The sequence below is a fragment of the Felis catus genome, chromosome A2 (genome assembly GCF_018350175.1).
Source record: "Felis catus isolate Fca126 chromosome A2, F.catus_Fca126_mat1.0, whole genome shotgun sequence".
Taxonomy (NCBI): domain Eukaryota; kingdom Metazoa; phylum Chordata; class Mammalia; order Carnivora; family Felidae; genus Felis; species Felis catus.
In genome coordinates, this window is record NC_058369.1 from 18,482,319 (window position 1) to 18,501,835 (window position 19,517).

At 40.9% G+C, this 19,517-nt stretch overlaps 1 protein-coding gene across 2 annotated transcripts in view; it reads right to left on the bottom strand.

Moving 5' to 3' along the window:
• RHOA (ras homolog family member A) overlaps positions 1-19,517 on the bottom strand; it is a 63,119-nt gene that overhangs the window by 12,358 nt on the left and 31,244 nt on the right. The window lies entirely within an intron of this gene.

Below are 19,517 nucleotides of genomic sequence, written 5' to 3' on the forward strand. Positions count from 1 at the left end.
ATAGTGAAAAAGAAGAACAAAGTTGCAAGAGTCACACTTCCTGATTTCAAAACTTACTGCAAAGATACAGTAATCAAGATAGTGTTGCACTGTCATAAAGACAGACACTGTGATCAATTGAGAGTCCAGAAATAACCCCCCACATTTAGAGTCAAGTGTTTTTTTTTTTAATGTTTATTCATTTTTGAGAGAGAGAGAGAGAGAGAGAGAGAGAGAGAGAGAGAGAGAGAGAGAGAGAGAGAGAGGAGAGAATGTGTGCAAGTGAGGGGGAGGGGCAAAGAGAGAGGGAGGCAGAGGATCAAAGCAGGCTTGGAGCTGATAGCAGAGAGCATGATGCAGAGCTCAAACTCAAACTGTGAGATCAGGACCTGAGTCTGATGCTTAACCAGCTGAACCACCAAAGTGCCCCTAAGGTCAAAGTGATTTTCAACAAGGATGCCAAAACAATTTGATGGAGGAAAGACAGTCTTTAGAGGAAAAACTCTATTTTCAACAGATAGTGTTGAGACAACTGAATAGATCCATACAAAAGAATAAAGTCAAAATGCTACACCTCAAATCATATACAAAAATCAACTCAAAATGGATAAGCCCAAATGTAAGAGTTAACACCATAAAATATTTAACTCCCTATCTCCCTTTTCTCCCTACTCACCCCTGACAACCACCATTCTACTTTCTGTCTCATGCTACCTCATTTGGAAGTGGAATCAGCACTATTTGTCCTTTTGTGACTGGCTTATTTTACCCAACATAATGTCTTCAAGGTTCATACATGTTGTATCATGTGTCAGAATTTACTTCCTTTTAAGGCTGAATAACATTCCATTGTATGTATATACTACACTGCCCTTTGATCCATGGATAGATACCAGGTAGCTTCCAGCTCCTGGCCACTGTGATTGATCGATTGATGGTTTGTTTATTTTTGAGAGAGCGTGCAACTGAGAGAAGGGCAGAGAGAGAGGGAGTCAGAGGATCCGAAGCAGGCTCTGCACTAATAGCAGTGAGCCTGATACGGGGCTCAAACTCATGAACTGTGAGATGATGACCTGAGCCGAAGTTAGATGCTCAACTGACTGAGCCACTGACTCTTGATTTCAGCTCAGGTCATGATCCTGGGATCTTGGGATGAAGCCCAGAGTCAGGCTCTGTGCTGAGTGTGGAGCCTGCTTAAGTCTCTCTCTTCTCCTCTCTTCTCCTCTCCCTCTCCTCTCCCTCTCCTCTTCTCTCTCTCTCAGACACACACACACACACACACACACACACACACACACACACACACACACACAAAGAATATATTCATCATTAGCAACCAACTTTTGTGCTTCAAGAGATACCATCAAGGGGTGCCTGGGTGGCTCTGTCAGTTTAATGGTCAGCCCTTGATCATCATCTCAGGGCATGATCTCATAGTTTGTGGGTTCGAGCCCACAAGCCTTGCTCATGCATGTGCACTCTCGCTTTCAAAATAAATAAACTTTAAAAAGACAGAAAGAAAACAAGAAGACATGGGGCACCTGGCTGGCTCAGTTGGTAAGGCATGTGCTGGCTCAGCTGGTAAGGCATGTGACTCTTTTTTTTTGTAAGTTTATTTCAGAGAGTCAGGGGCTGGGGGCGGTGCACAGAGCCTGACATGGGGCTCAAACTCACAAACTGTGAGATCATGACCTGAACCAAAATCAAGAGTCAGATGCTTAACCCACTGAGCCACCCAGGTGCCCTGAGCACATGACTCTCTCTCTCTCTTTTTTTAATGTTTATTTATTTTTGAGAGAGAGAGAGAGAGAGACAGAGTGTGAGTGGGAGAGGGGCAGAAAGAGAGAGGGAGACACAGAATCTGAAGCAGGACTGAGCTGTCCGCACAGAGCCTGACATGGGGCTCAAACCCATGGACCACAAGATCACGTCCTGAGCTGAAGTCAGACGCTTAACTGACTGAGCCACCTAGGCGCCCCAGTGAGCACATGACTCTTGATCTCAGGGTCCTGAGTTCAAGCCCCACGTTGGGTATAGGGCCTACTTTAAAATAAATAAATAAGTAAATAAAAATGAGAGGACAACCCACAGAATACTGGCAAATGTTTACAAATAACATATCTAATAAGGGACTTGTATCTAGAATACATAAAGAACCTTACAATAAAACAGAAGAGCAGCTTAGGTGGGTGGTCCGGCTCAGGGTGTTGATTTGGATCCAGAATATATAAAGAACTACAAACTCAATAACAAAAAAATCAAAGAATCCGGGGCGCCTGGGTGGCTCAGTTGGTTAAGCGTCTGACTTTGGCTCAGGTCATGATCTCATGATCCGTGAGTTCAAGCCCCGCGTCTGGCTCTGTGCTGACAGCTCAGAGCCTGGAGCCTGCTTCAGATTCTGTGTCTCCCTCTCTCTCTGACCCTCCCCCATTCATGCTCTGTCTCTGTCTCAAAAATAAATAAACATTAAAAAAAAAATCAAAGAATCCACTTTAAAAATGGGCAAGGGATCTGAATAGACATGACCCAGCAATTCCATTCCTAGACATACCATCGGAGAAAAACAAAAACGTATGTCCATACAAAAACTTGTGGACAAATGTTCACAGCAGCATTGAAAATACTCATCATATTCAAAGAGTGGAAACAAACCAAACATCCAACAACTAATGAACAGATAAAATGTAGTATATATATCCAAACAATGGAATATTAGGCAATAAAAAGAGAAAAGTACTAATACATGCTACAATATGGATGAAATCTGAAAACATTACATATGTGAAAGAAGGCGGCCACAAAGAACCACATATTAAATGACTCCCTTTATATAAAATGTCCAGAATAGGAAAATACAAAGTCAACTGGTGTTTGCTTAAGGAAGGGAGTTGGAAAAGAAAGGAAAGGAAATGATTACTAAGGGAATGGTGGGGTTTCTTTTTAGGATGATCAAATTGTTAGGAGATGGAGCACGTCTCCATGAATACACTATATACTATGAATATATGACACTGAATTGTATACTTTAAATGGTTGAATTGTAACATATACGGATTGTATTTTAATAAAGCTATTGTTACAAAACAAAACAAAACAAAACAAAACAAAACAACCTGCAGAATCCCTCCATTTGCCAGAGACGAACTGTCAGCCACTCAAATTCCCACCATTGCCTCTTAGAACAGCATTCTAATTTCTAGCTGGGTGCTTTGTTGCCTAGCTAAAAGACTACATTTCTTAGCTTCCCTTAATTAGATATGGCCATATACAAAGTTCTAGCCCATGAGATGTAATCAGCAGTGCCTGTGGGATTTCCACGAAGTCTTTCCTAAAGTGAAGTCACATGCCCTTCTTCATCCCCTTCCTTCTTTCTGCTGCTTAAACCTGGAACCAGGAATGCTTTCTGAACAGCCATCCTGGAATGTGAGGATGTAGAAGTATGGATGAAGAACATGAATACCACATTCTGGAGTTGGAGGCATAACAGGTAGAAAGAGCCTGGATCCCAGTTGTTCTTGGGAGTCACCATCTCAGCCCCAGACTGCCTACTTCTACACTTCTTTTCTGTGAAAAATAATTGTCTTGTTTAAAATGGTATTTTTCAGGGGCGCCTGGGTGGCGCAGTCGGTTAAGCGTCCGACTTCAGCCAGGTCACGATCTCGCGCTCCGCTCCGTGAGTTCGAGCCCCGCGTCGGGCTCTGGGCTGATAGCTCAGAGCCTGGAGCCTGTTTCCGATTCTGTGTCTCCCTCTCTCTCTGCCCCTTCCCCGTTCATGCTGTCTCTCTCTGTCCCCAAAATAAATAAACGTTGAAAAAATAAAGTTGAAAAAAAAATAAAATAAAAAATAAAATGGTATTTTTCAGGGGCGCCTGGGTGGCTCAGTCGGTTAAGCGTCCGACTTCAGCTCAGGTCACGATCTCACGGTCCAGGAGTTCGAGCCCCGCATCGGGCTCTGGGCTGATGACTCAGAGCCTGGAGCCTGTTTCTGATTCTGTGTCTCCCTCTCTCTGCCCCTCCCCTGTTCATGCTCTGTCTCTCTCTGTCTCAAAAATAAATAAACATTAAAAAAAAAATAAAAAAAAATAAAATGGTATTTTTCAGGTCTTTGTTACTTGTAGTCAAACTAATCCTCAACAATACAAACCCACAAAACCAGGTTGTCTAAAGCGAATGTTTCCCAAACTGGAGTGGATTCAACAACCCACTGGGATACATGAGGGAAACAAGAGAAACACATTTTCTAAGTCCAGAAAACAAGAAATTTAGCTTTAAAATTTAAATCGCAGGGGTGCCTGGGTGGCTCAGTCATTTTGAGCATCCGAATTCGGCTCAGGTCATGATCTCAGTTTGTGGGTTTGAGCCCCACATCGGGCTTCCTGCTGTCAGCGCAGAGCCTGCTTCAGATCCTCTATCCCCCTCTCTCTGCCCCTCCCCTGCTCACACACACTCTGTCTCTCAAAAAATGAATACACATTAAAAAAAACTTTTTTAAATTTAAATTGCATAAACTCCTTAGGAGAAGATTCCATAATGGAAAGGGCTCACAGTGCTGCCATCACTGATTTGTGACATCATGGTATGCTTAACATACTGCAATGAATATGTGCCTGGCTAAGTATGTACAAAGGCAATACAAAGTTTTAATCAAACCCATAAAATGACCTAGTGATTTTAAAGGATCTTTTTTTTTTTTTTACACAAAAGCATTAGATAGAGGATAATACTAATAATGAAAGCATGACACTAAGCATATAGGTAAACAGGAAATGTGCTCAATATCATTCTTTAAGTAACAGGAGTATGCAGGGGCACCAGGTTCACTCAGTCAGCAGAGCATAAAATGTGATTCTTTAAAAAAAATTTTTTTTTTAATGTTTATTTATTTTTGAGAGAGACAGAGACAGAGTGTGAACAGGGGAGGGGCAAAGAGAGGGAGACACAGAATCCGAAACAGGCTCCAGGCTCCGAGCTATCAGCCCAGGGCCTGACGCAGGGCTCAAACTCACAAGCCATGAGATCATGACCTGAGCCGAAGTCGGACGCTCAAACGACTGAGCCACCCAGGTGCCCCCAAAACATGTGATTCTTACCTCAGGTTCATAAATTCAAGCCCCACATTGGGCTTGGAGCTTAATTTAAAAAACAAACAATCGGAGCATGGAATCAAAACAGTTTTGTGTTGAGACCAGACTTTAAACTACAACCTGGCACTATGGCCACCCCATTCAGCTCCCTCTTTCCCTTTTTGCTTTGGATTCCTAATGGATATGGGACCTGTCTCAAGGTCCTATACTTGTTTCCTGTGTGTTTTGTCTTCCAACCAGACTGCAAATCATCTCAGAGCAAATAACCTATCTTACATTTCTTTGCGGCTTCATGTGGTTTGGTACTTTAGTGGGCATGTAGTAAGTATTAAATAGAAGAAAATAAAAAAATCAAAAAACATTTCTTTGAATGAGAAAGGAGATAGATTACCTCATTTTCAGAATCCAGGGCACAAACATTAATGGGTTTCTCTCTTAAAAATTGTTCCTCTATGTTTAGTCTGACTGCAAACATCATGATAGGATTCATATATCATTTTCTGTTTTTCTCATGCTCTCAAAATCACTTCATGATTTTATATACTCTATACATTTCTTCAGGCCTAGTTTGTATCGGTTTGTGCCCAAAGTCAAACAACCAGAGCCTCACAGGACACAAAATTCATCAGGAAATCCCTGGTTCAAAAAAAGGCTGCCAGCTTTGAATACATCCTTCCTAGAAGGCACTTAATTCTCAAGAAATAATCTCTCTCAATCTAATGTGGTTAAAGACACACAAAATGAAAATGCCAGGGACAATCAAAAAGGCTCTGGAACTTTTTCCTTACGGAACATGTGGCCCAGGAGAAGTGTAAAACCAATCAGCCCCTACTGCTGAGGAAGACAGAAATTACAAGTGATTACGGGACAAAATGAAAATGAAAGCCTAGAATTACAAGATGATTTCTGGGAGTCTGGCCATTCAACCAAAGTTGTTGACAAGAAGTGAAAAGTACAAACATCAGGTTATTTCCTGAAATGACCCAGGAAAATTTACTCTAGTCTTTCCTTTAACTTTGCTATAATCTAGCATCTTTTTCAAGTACATGGCTTGCCAGCTTGAAAGGAAATCACGCTGAGCTCTCTGTAGTCTCTCTGCCAGATGTGTCATTTTCTAGGCTGAATACAGTCTCAGAAATAATTCTTAAGAGCTTTGAGTAAAGGTTTATTTTTTCAGTAACCATCAGCTATAACATATCTATTTAAGTCACCTGTAACAATATGTAAAGGACTGTAAATTTATTTCATTGGTTCAAAATCTTTATGTAGGTTACTGTGCCGCCCTCACAAAAGTTGAAAGGAAAAAGAAATGACAAAAGGAGATCTCTGATGGTGCTGAGAGGGCACAGAAAATACCTACTCCAATTTATGTTATCTGCCATTACAAGACCAGTCTCTCCCACAATCTCAAAAAACTGTGTTTTGGTTGTGGACTAAATTTTGGCAAATTAAGCAGTTACTGTTAACAAAAACAACCAATATTTTAACGTATTTCTCACCCATATGCAAATAGAAACAGGTGTCCAAGAAAAGCAAGAGAAGGGCTACATGCAGTATCCCATGTGATCCCATGCTTCATACTCAAAAGACACAAGGGCAGACAGCTCACTCACTCTCAGGAGCCACACCTGAGGCCTCCAGGGCAGCACCCGAGGGGGTGAGGTATCTCAACAAACATCTCTTATGGGGTCTGGCATCACCAGAGGCACTCAGTGAATAACAACTCCTACTACTAAGGTCTCCCCCGCTGCCAGCCTTAACCTCATGTCCTCTTTTTAATTTATATAGTATTGCCACTTGTGGTATCACACACCTCCTTCATCTCTCCCTCTCTAATGGCTTCCTTCTCTCAGTCTACAATAAAGTGCAGAATGCCCCTATTTTAAAATAATAAATCTTCCCACATCCATGCTTACTTCTGGTTACCTTTCTCTCTCTGGCCTGTTCAAAGAAAAGGTATACATTTCTGCAGCTTCATACTGGCTTGCTTAAAATTCCTCCCATCTGCTTTCTGCCCAAACTTCTCCTGAAACTTTCTCAGAAGTCACCAATGACCTACCTTCACAAAATCCAGTCTGCATTCTCCTTGATATTTTTTGTTGTAACTTACCTCCCTAACAAAATATGATCCCTGTTGTCTGTCTCCTTAGCTACAGCCTCCACGCCTAATCACTCCCCCAAGACTGGGCTTTTCCCTCATTCTCCTTATACTTTATTCTCCGGGGATCTCAATTCTTCAAAAACTACTTTTATGAAATGTCATTCCCAAATCTTTCTCTGACCCAGTCCCTGTTCTAAAACTCCTGATACACCTCCACTCTATGCTCCACTGGCATCTCAAATTCAACATCTCCCAGACATCATCCCAATCTCTGTCAAATCTTCTTTCCAGTTACCTCAGTCTTGGTGATGAAAACAAAATTACATTCCTAAGGTACTCAACTCATTGTAGAAACCTTGTGGTTAAACAATTATCTTACTTTCTTTTCTTTGCTCCTCACAGCAAGACTGCTTTCAAGTTCTGAGGAATTCTGCCCCTTCATGGGTCTCCCTTCCACCACTACCACCACCCACTTTGAGTTCCCATAATCATTGTTCCAATTCAAGTCTTCAGTACTGCCTATCTGGGAAGAAGGCAAAATTCCAACTGGTCTCACCTCCCTTCTATCCTGCTTGCTGTAGCAAATTCTCCATTCCTATGTCTGGGCTTCAGCCCACTCTGCCTTTGCTCAAGGGCCTTCAGAAGGTCCTCAATGCCAAAATCAGGTCAAGACTCCTCAGCCTTACCATGAGGGTCCTTTAAAATACTAAAGCAGCCTATTTTCTCCTTTCATCTTCTCTCTCATCTTTATCACATACCTAATTCCACTAACTGACCTGGTAAACCACCCCCCCACCTCAGCTCAAAGTAATGCCTTATTTGAATTTTTTCTTCCTTTCTTCAGAAAATAACACCTTACCTGTCCATCCTAATATTGCCTTCTGTTCCAAAGCCTTTTATTTTTTAAGATTTTTTTTTTAATTTTATTTTTAAATAATCTCTACGCCCACTGTGGGGCTTGAACTCATGATCAAGAGTCACATGCTCTACGAACTAAGCCAGCCAGGCGCTCCCCAAAGCCCATTTCTTATTTCTGGTCCTACATTTTCCACCCCCGAAAATCAAATGTTGCCTCTAAGCAGGGCTTTGGTCCTCTCTTGGTACTTACATTCAATCACATCCTACTCTATGAGAGAGAGATAGCAGTTATATTTCTTGTGTACTTGACTCATATCCATTCCTGGAGTTTAAGCTCCTTCAGAACAGGTACCACATCTTGCTTGGCCTTTCCCACTTGGAGTTGCATAACTAATGGGGCAAGGACATGCTGAATGGGATGCTTATAAAGAGAAACAAAAACTCAAAGAAGGAGCATGTATCCCAAAAGTACTCCTAAAAACTTGACTCACTGGCACTCTCTGATCACTTTTCTTGCATCAATCATAGTTTTTTATAGGACTCAGCAGAATGAAAAAGCAAAACAACAACAACAAACAGTTAAGAATTTGTTGACTGAGGGGCACATGGGTGAGTCAGTCATTTAAACATCTGACTTAGGCTCAGGTCAGGATCTTATGGTTTGTGGATTCGAGGCCTGTGTTAGGCTCTGTGCTGACAGCTCAGAGCCTACAGCCTACTTCAGATTCTGTGTCTCCCTCTCTCTCTGCCCTCCCCTGCTCATGCTATGTCTCTCTCTCTCTCAAAGATAAATAAACATTAAAAAGTTTAAAAAAAAAAAAAAGATCGGACAACTGAAATTCTTTTAAGTTTATTTATTTAAGTGATCTCTGCACCCAATGAGGGGCTGGAACCCATGACCCAAAGATTAAGAGTCACATGCTCTTCTCACTGAGCCAGCCAGCCCCGCCTGGAAACCTGGAATTCTAATCAAACTACCATAGGCTAAGCACAAAAATACTGAAAAAGACTTCAGTGTAGAATACTATTTGGACCTGGATATATGCTATACTAAGTAGAGAATTTCAATGATATTCTCTTGAAAAGCAGACTATTATCTAGAGAGAGAAAAAGAGAGAGAGAGAAAGAGAGAGAGAGAAAACTAGTGGGAGAAAGACAGAGAGGGAGATAGAGAATCCCAAACAGGCTCTGCACTGTCAGCACAGAGCCCTATGCAGGCTTGATCTCAAGGACTGTGAGATCATGACCTAAGCCAAAATCAAGAATTGGACACTTAACTGACTGAGCTACCCAGGTGCCCCTCAATGGCCTCCAGTTTTAAATATATACTTCCCACCTGAAAACATCTCTGTAAAATGCTGCTAGAAAGCCAGGTAGCACCTGAGCAAAGATGACTGCTCTTAGTGGTTACTGTTCATAGTAGGATAGTGTACCAAGTATATAGGGCCTGGTTCTGCCCTTTGACTTACAAAGCCAAGAAAATTCCCTGGAAAGGCAACACAGGCAGTTAACAATATCAGTGGCTGCTGCAACTCAAAGTCACCTACAACAGTGAAAAATGAAGAAGGTGACCCTGACTTGGATATGGAGCCTGCCTTGCCTGGTTCCTGGCTTTGATAATAGACCGTTTCATTCTATAGGCAAAATGAAAGCCCCTCAGTCTTCCTGGTATAGTCTCACTCACAAAGTTACTGATGACCATACACACAAGAAGTCAATAAGACCTTCTGTGTCCAGAATGCTTGGACACAGAGCTTTAAGTTACAGCAAGAGGGTGAACTCAACAATGACACATAGATGGCTGTCTACAGTAGCATTCAATCATCTCGTGGTTGAAGCATAAAAAACAAAACAAAAAGAACCCTTTTATAACTGCTAATGGTCTCTACTAAAAGAGCAGGAACCTTTTGTTTTACTTGTCCGAAGACTCAAAACTTATCAAAGACTGGCTCTTACTCAGAACTCAAGAGGATGGGACTTGGGGTGCCTGGGTGGTTAAGTTAAGCAACCAACTGTTGATTTTGGCTCAGGTCGTGATCTTAAGGTCCACACTGGGCATGGAGCGTGGTTAAGATTCTCTCTCTTCCTCTACCTCTGCCTCTACCCCCTCAAGTGAGTGATTGCTCTAACAAATAAACAAACAGACAAACAGGATGGGACTGGCTTTGCTGCTTAGAAACACAGTGCTGGGAATGAATGGCAAGATGACACCTTTGTGGAAACCACCATCTTCCTTCCGCAAGAGGAAACGGGCTGTTGGGACATAAACTTTCTCCCCTGAACAGCAGTGAGGACAGAAGGTAAGAATGTTTTTTTTGTGTGTGATGTGCAAATCCTGGCCAACATGGTCATAAGTACTTGGAGCAATGCTCCTTTTCAGGGTGACTCCTTGGCTGGGACTGCTAATGAAGCACTTTCCAAAGCATATACCTCACTGGCCCTATCAGAGGCCCAGGATTTTGGAGGACAACCACAAGATAAACTTCACTGCCATATCTCATAGTGCTAATCGCATGCTGGTTGTGGCTCTCAACTACATGTCTGCCTATTACCTAACATACAACTTCAAAAAAAGACCAAAACACTATACTAACCATTCTTCTGGACTTCTTTTTAATAATACAAATGGTGTCAGAAGTTTCAAAATCTGCTATACTGCAACAAATCCTAACAAACTGTGTGGACCTTCATGAGTGACCATGATACCTTACACTGGTATATCACAATGCCCTTCTCATACATTTGGCAGGAACTTATTTGATCCTGAACTTCCAAAGGCAGATATAATTGTCATTCATTCCCATTTTATCAATGGAGAAAGAAGCTTAAGAGTTATTTGAATTTACTGAATGTAAGGCCAGTATGTTACTAAGACACATTAATTTTCAAACTGAAAAACCATTCTGGCCTAAGGTCTACAGTTGCCCATGTACTTTTAGAGAGGCTGCTGAAATGTAATCTGTGCAACAGGGACAGACAACAAAGGATTTACTCCTTGCCAAAGAGGCCTACAAGTCAATCATACTCCAACTCTATTAGCCTATATTTCTGCCAGCAAACAGATAAACTAGGACACATCTACAAACGTAAGCAAACGTTGTGGAAGGACACCTAACTGGTTACACGGTGGAGGGTGTGTGGGGGTGGATGGGAATAGACACATGTGAAAAGAAGCTATTCTATTAAAGTGTGTGTATACACACACACAAAATCTTTCTTAAAAATAGCTTTACTGAAATATAATTCATATACCATACAATTTACACATTTAAAGTATACAATTCTGGGGATCAAATGTACAGCATAGTGATTACAGTTAATACTGTATTACACACTTGGAAGTTGCTAAGGAGTAAATCTTAAATGATCTCACCACAAAAAAATTTGGTGATTATATGAAATGATGCAGGTGTCAGCTAATGAATAAAAAAAAAAACCACTTTGTACACCTTCAATGTACACAATGTTTTATGTCAATTATATCTTAATAAAGCTGGAGAAAACTATACAATTCAATGGGTTTTGGTATATTACGTTACTAATGTTTAGAAGTTGTGATAATATATAACAAAATTTGCCATTTTAACTATTTTTTTCATGTTTTACTTATTCATTTTTGACACAGAGAGTGAGTCAGAGAGAGAAAAAGAGAAAGAGAGAAAGAGACAGAAAGGAAGAATCCCAAGCATACTCTGTGCTGTCAGTGCAAAGCCCAACATGGGGCTAGGTCTCACAAACGCGATCACGACCTCAGCCAAATGAGTGAGATGCTTAACCGACTGAGCCACCCAAGGACATTGTAACTAATTTTTTTTACCTTTTTTTTTTTTTTCCTTTTTGGAGACACGGTGGGGGGGGGGAAGAGGGGGGTGAGAGGGGGGGGGAGGGAGGGAGGGAGAGAGAGAGAGAGGGAGAAAGAGAGAATCTGAAACAGGCTCCAGGCTCTGAGCTGTCAACACAAAGCCCGACACGGGGCTCAAACCCACAAACCATGGGATCATGACCTGAGCTGAAGTCAGAAGCTTAACTGACTGAGCCACCCAGGCACCCCCCATTTTAACTATTTTTAAGTATACAACTGTAATACTGTGATTTATATATATTTGGTCTTAGTCTCTGTTCCTGGCATATGGCTCCTGAAAGTCTTGTAATTTCCTAAATTACATGAACAATGGGAGGATTTTTTGTTATATTTGGTCTTTTGTCTTCAAATAGCTCCAGTTCCTGAAACAGCTCTGGGATGATCGATCAAAGTGAAAGGAGTGTCTCACGATTCATAACAAACTCTACTCAACCACACCTGAGCTTATGTCAGTGAAGTGACTTTGGAAAATCCCTAAAAATGGGGGCTGGTTGCCAGGAAAACCAACCTTGTGATTAGGGAGTTGCAACTTTGAGTGCCTGCCCCCCAACCTAGGGTAGAGAAGAGGGGCTGGATGTTGAAGCAATCACCAAAAGCCAATGATTTAATCAATTGTGCCTACTTAAAGCCTCCAAAAAACCAAAGGGCAGGATTCAGAGAGCTTCCAGGTTGGTGGAGATGTGCAGGGATTGAGAGAGTGGCACATCTTGGGTGGGCAGGCAAGCAAGCTCCACGCGCCCCTTTCCACATATCTTGCCCTACGCATCTGGCTGTTCTTGGGTTATATCCTTTTATAATAAACTGGTAATCTAACAAAATATTTTCTTGAGTTCTGTGAGCTGTTCTGGAAAATTGGCTTCCAGGAAGAGATCACGGTAACATGGAATTTATATTCAGTCAGTGAGAAATACAGGTAACAACCTGGACTTGCTACTGAGGTCTGAAGTGGGGAGCTGTGGGGCAGTCTTGTGGGACTGAATGTTTAACCTGTGGGATCTGATGCTAACTCCAGGTAGATAGTGTCAGAACTGAACTGAACTGTAAGACATCAGTCAGTGTTGCAGAAATGTTTGGTGGGGGACCCTCCTCCATATTTGGTGACCAGAAGTACGAGAAATGGAAGATGTTATAGTGGCGTACTGAGAATAAAGATACAAACAGGAGATGTTTTTTCCTTTACAACAATTCATTAGCAATAATTACATTTACAATGTTGTGCAATCATTGCCACTATTTATTTTCAAAGCTTTTTCATCACCTCAAAGAGAAACATCACCATTAAGCAATAACTCCCCATTCTTCTCTCCCCTTAGCCCTTGATAAACTACTCTAATCTACTGTCTCTATAAATTTGCCTGTTCTACATATGTCATATAAATGAAATTACACAATATTTGTCATTTGTTCTTACTTCACACAGCATAATGTTTAATGTTCATCGATGTTGTAGCATGTATCAAATTTCATTCCTTTTTATGGCTGCACTAATTTTCCATTGTGTGGATATATCACATTTTATTTGTCCAGTCACCTGCTGATGGATACTTGACATTACTTTCACCTTTTAGCTACTGTAATAATGCTGCAATGAACACTGGTATACAAGTAAGTATCTGCTCAAGTCTCTGCTTTCAACTCCTTCGAACAAATATACACCTAGGAGTGGAACTGTTAGGCATTCTATGTTTAGCTTTTTTAAGAACTGCCAAAATGTTTCCTACAATAGCTGTACCATTTTACATTCCCATTGGCAATGTACAAAGATTCCAATTACTCCACATCCTTGTCAACACTTGTTATTTTCTTTTTTGTTTTTTTAATTATTGCCATTTAAGTGGGTGTGAAGTGGTATCTTATATGGGTTTTTTTTTTTTTAATGTTTTATTTGGTTTTTGAGAGAGAGCGAGAGAGTGAGAGAGAGAGAGAACAAGCAGGGGAGGGGCAGAGAGAGAGAGAGAGATACACACAGAATCCGAAGCAGGCTCCAGGCTCTGAGCTGTCAGCACAGAGCCCAATGTGGGGCATGAACTCACGAATGGCTGAGAGATCGTGACCTGAGCTGAAGTCGGATGCTTAACTGACTGAGCCACCTAGGCGCCCCTTGTATTTCATATGGTTTTGATCTGCATTTCCCTAATGACTAATAATGTTGAGCATCTTTTCATATGCTTATTGGCCATTTGTAAATCTTCTTTGGGAAAACATCTATTCAAATCCATTGCCCATTTTTGAACTGGATTGTTTCCACTATTTTGTTTGTTTCCACTTTCTTGACGGTGTCCTTTGAGACACATAAGTTTTTAATTTTGATAAAGTCCAATATCTAATTTTTTCCTTGACTGCTGATACTACAACCTTGAATTGCGAATAACTTGTTCTGCGAGTGTTCCACAAGATAAGCAAACATTTCTAATAAATTTTAACTTGATAAGTGAGTGGTGTCTTGCAATATGGGTGGTTTGTGATGCCAAATGTCACGTGATCACAACTGAGCCAATAGTTCTTGAAATTCGCTTTAAAAAAAAATTTTTTTTTTTTAATGTTTATTTATTTTTGAGAGAGACAGAGACAGAATGCGAGTGGGTTAGGGGCAGAGAGGGAGGGAGACACAGAAGCAGAAGCAGGCTCCAGGCTCTGAGCTGTCAGCACAGAGCCCGATGCGGGGCTCGAACTCACAAACCGTGAGATCATGACCTGAGCTGAAGTCGGACGCTCAACCGACTGAGCCACCCAGGCGCCCCTTGAAATTCGCTTTGATATACAAGTGCTTTGGATTACAAAGCATGTTTCCGGAATGTATTATGCTCACAAACCAAAGTTTTACTGTAATTTGTGTCATATCTAGGAAATCACTGCCAAATCCAAGGTCATGAAAAACCTAATGCTTTTTTCTTTAAAAAAAATTTGTTTAATGTTTATTTTTGGCAGAGAGAGAGACAGAGCATGAGTGGGGGAGGGGCAGAGAAAGAGGGAGACACAGAATCTGAAACAGGCTCCAGGGTCTGAGCGGTCAGCACAGAGCCCGACGCAGGGCTCGAACTCATGGACAGTGAGATCAGGATCTGAGCTGAAGTTGGACGCCCAACTGACTGAGCCACCCAGGCACCCCCCTAATGCTTTTTTCTAAGCGTTGTATAGTTTTAATTCTTATGTCTTGAATACTGTTGATTTGTAATAAGTTTTGAAACCAGAAGGTGTGAGTCCTCCAACTGTTCTGTTTTCTAGATTGTTTTGGCTATTCTGGGTCCCCTGGATTTCCAAATGAATTTTAGGAGCAGCTTATTGATTTTTGCAAAGAAGGTAGCTGAGGTTTTTAATAAGGACTGCACTGAATCTATAGATCAATTTGAGAATTATTACCACCTTTACAGTATTAAGTCTTCAAATCCACGAAGACAAGATGTCTTTCCATTTATTTAGGTCATCTTTTGTTTTTTGCAGTCCTCTCCTTCCCAGCTTCCTTCTTCTCTTTACATATGCCTAAACCCATATATATTTAAAGGTGGAGAAGCCTGGTCTCTCACCACTTTGTAGGAAATAATAGGGAAATGCCAGAAATAGTAAACACTTAAAAATGCTATTACAAACTTTTTTACTTTTTATTTACACATTTAATCATCGTAACTGCCCTATGAGATAGAGCCTAGTATTCTCATTTCATAGATAAGGAAACTGAAATACAGAAAGATTAACTTGCTCAACTTAACTGGATTACTAGCCAGTAAGGGGCAGAAATGGACACTGAACAAATAAGCAATCTGTTCCAGAGTCCCTATTTCTAAACACTCCACTTTCTTGCCCTCCTTCCTCACCCTCAAATGTCAAGAAGCAATCCTATAGCTCGTAGTGTCCTTTTCTCCTTTGCCTACCCAAGTAAGCGTCAGTGACATTGTTAAAAATTAAGTCAATATGTAACTTAGGGGTTGCCTGGGTGGCTCAGTTGGTTTAGCGTCTGACTTCGGCTCAGGTCAGGATCTCGTGGTTTGTGGGTTTGAGCCCAGGTTGGGCTCTGTGCTGACAGCTCAGAGCCTGGAGCCTGCTTCAGATTCTGTGTCTCCCTCTCTCTGCCCCTCCCTGACTCATGTTCTCTCTCTCAAAAATAAACATTAAAAATTAAAAAAAAAATGTAACTTAGGAGGATTGATTACTCTTCAATTATTTCTCATTGAGTTTTTGATTTTTTGATCCAAAGTCCTATGGTTTTGGGGCACTTTGCTGGCTCACTAGACAGAGCATTCAAGTCTTGATACTGGGGTTATGAGTTCAAGTCTTATGTTGGGGGTAGAGATTACTTTTTTTTTTTTTAAGTCTTGTGGTTCTAAACCTATGTTATATTTATTTCATGTTTCCTAGCCTTTTATGATTTTTTTTGGCACCCATTCTTTTTAGAATGTCATTTACATAAAAAAAGGAAGAAAAGAATTGCCAAACATCAAGTATGTTTGAATTGCTATGAAGTTAGCAACTCTTGGTTCTAGTGTGTCTTAAGTCTGCTTACTCTCACTGGGGGACAGATGGATGTCAAGCAAGGGTTGTGGCTTACGTAGCTACAGGAAACTCCGCTACAGTAAGACTGATAAGTGGTAGCCAGCCCTTTTCACACTTGTTTTTACAAGTCTGATGATTTCCTGTGGTAACTACAGCCTATTTGCACTCCTGCCTGCCTTGCTCATCTAGTTGCAGTGTGGAAGTGGTCTGTCCATCAGACATTTTTTAGCAGTTAAGAGTGGCTGCTTCCTGCACTTGGGGCAGGTAAACCACAATCACACATTAACATTCAATTGTCTCCATTTCACATAGCAGTCTGGTAATTTCTTCATGTTTCTGTGACCATGATGTAGATGCATATATGTCTAAATAGCTTCCTGAAGGCTTTCTGGAGTGCTCATTTAGCCTAGAATTTAGTATACAACATTCTAGCCTTCCTAGTTTAACTGAATTGGAAATTAATAATAACTGCTCACTGGACAAAAAGTAAATACTGTAAGACACTAATGACTGACCTAATGCCCTATATTTTTAATCCTAAAATCATTATTTTTCAATTAACAAAATAACTTGTTAAGGCAAGTATCTAGCCATAACACTTCAACTAGCTGCTATTTCCTTAAGAATCCTGGGTTTCTAGTTAGTGGTTCTGAAAGTGGTCCTCAGACTAGTGCTATCAACCTCACCTGACAACCTGAAAGAAATGCAAATTCTCAGCTCTGACTACAAACCTACTGAATCAGAACTAAGAGTGAGTCCATTAATCTGGGTTTAAACAAGCCCTCCAGGTATTTCTGACTCATGCTCAACTTTAAGAACCTCTGAGTTAGTGTATGTGTAGCTTTACTGTATGGGTAAAATGAAGTACCTACCCACCACGTATCCAGAGCTAAATTTTACTGAGTCTTATAATTTCTCTGAAATCTTTTTATCTGCTTCTTAGTGATTGTCTGAGCTACTCTTTTGGCTTCTATTATAAAATCTCAATCTACATTTTAGAATGTTTCATAGGAATCTTATTTCTCCAATCAGATTGAATTTTAATCCAAAGTAATCCTTTTTCAAAAAAGCAGCTTTCTAAAATGGCCAATAAACACAGGAAAAGGTATTCAAAGGTTGAGTGAAAAGATATCCGATGTTCATGAATTTAAGGACTTGACTTTAAGAGAGAGTGAGCATGAGCAAGGGAGAGGGAAAGAGAGAGACACTGGGATCATGACCTGAGCCTAAACCAAGAGTTGGACGTTCATCTGACTGAGCTACCAGTCACCCCAAGGACTTGATACTTTTAATATAACAGTACTGTACAAAATGATCTACAGAAGGGCGCCTGGCTGGCTGGGTCAGTGGGGCATAAGACTCTTGATCTCAGGGTCATGAGTTTGAGCCCCACACTGGATGCAGAGATTACTTAGAAATTTTAAAAATACACAGGGACCCCTGGGTGGCTCAGTTAGGTGTCTGACTCTTGATTTCGGCTCAGGTCATGATCTCATGGTACATGGGATTGAGCCGTGGTGCCGGGCTCTGCAAGGACAGCACAGAGCCTGCTTAGAAATCTCTCCCTGCCCCACCCCTGCTCGGTGCAAGCTTGTACACCTCTCTCTCTCTCAAAATAAATATTTAAAATAAAAATAATAATAATGGCACAAAAACAGACACTCAGACCAATTAAACAGAATAGAGAACCCAGAAATGGGCCCACAAATGTATGGGCAACTAATCTTTGACAAAGCAGGAAAGACTATCCAATGGAATAAAGACAGTCTCGTCAGCAAGCGGTGCTGGGAAAACTGGACGGAGACATGCAGAAAAATGAACCTGGAACACTTTCTTACACCACACACAAAAATAAACTCAAAATGGATGAAAGACCTAAATGTAAGACAGGAAGCCATCAAAATCCTTGAGGAGAAAGCAGGCAAAAACCTCTCTGACCCTGGCTGCAGCAACTTCTTACTCAACACGTCTCCAGAGGCAAGGGAAACAAAAACAAAAATGCACTACTGGGACCAAAATAAAAAGCTTCTGCACAGCGAAGGAAACAATCAGCAAAACTAAAAGGCAACCGACAGAATGGGAGAAGATATTTGCAAATGACATACCAGATAAAGGGTTAGTATCCAAAATCTATAAAGAACTTATCATACTCAACACCCAAAAAACAAATAATCCAGTGAAGAAATGGGCAAAAGACATGAATAGACACTTCTCCAAAGAAGACATCCAGATGGCCAACCGACACATGAAAAAATGCTCCACGTCACTCATCATCGGGGAAATACAAATCAAAACCACAATGAGATATCACCTCACACCTGTCAGAATGGCTAACATTAACAACTCAGGCAACAACAGATGTCGGCAAGGATGCGGAAAGAGAGGATCTCTTTTGCATTGCTAGTGGGAATGCAAACTGGTGCAGCTACTCTGGAAAACAGTATGGAGGTTCCTCAAAAAATTGAAACCAGAACTACCCTACGACCCAGCAATTGCACTACTCAGTATTTATCCAAGGGGTACAAGTGTGCTGTTTCGAAAGGACACATGCACCCCCATGTTTATAGTAGCACTATCGACAATAGCCAAAGTATGGAAAAAGCCCAAATGTCCAGTGGATGAAGAATATGTGGTGTGTATGTATACATATACATACACACACACACACATATATATATACATACAAACACAAAATGGAGTATTACTTGGCAATCAAAAAGAAATGAAATCTTGCTATGTGCAACTACATGGATGGAACTGGAGGGTATTCTGCTAAGTGGAATTAGAGAAAGACAAATATGACTTCACTCCTATGAGGACTTTAAGATACAAAATAGGTGAACATAAGGGAAGCAAAAATAATATAAAAACAGGGAGGGGGACAAAACATAAGAGACTCTTAAATATGGAGAACAAACAGAGGGTTACTGGAGGGGTTGTGGGACGGGGGGACAGGCTAACGGGTAAGGAGCATTAAGGAATCTACTCCTGAAATCACTGTTGTACTATATACTAACTTGGATGTAAATTAAAAAAATAAATTAAATTTTAAAAAGAAAATAATAATAAACAAATGGGATAAGATAAAGACACCAGAAATAAACCTTCACAAATATGGCCAATTGATTTTTGACATGGTACCAAA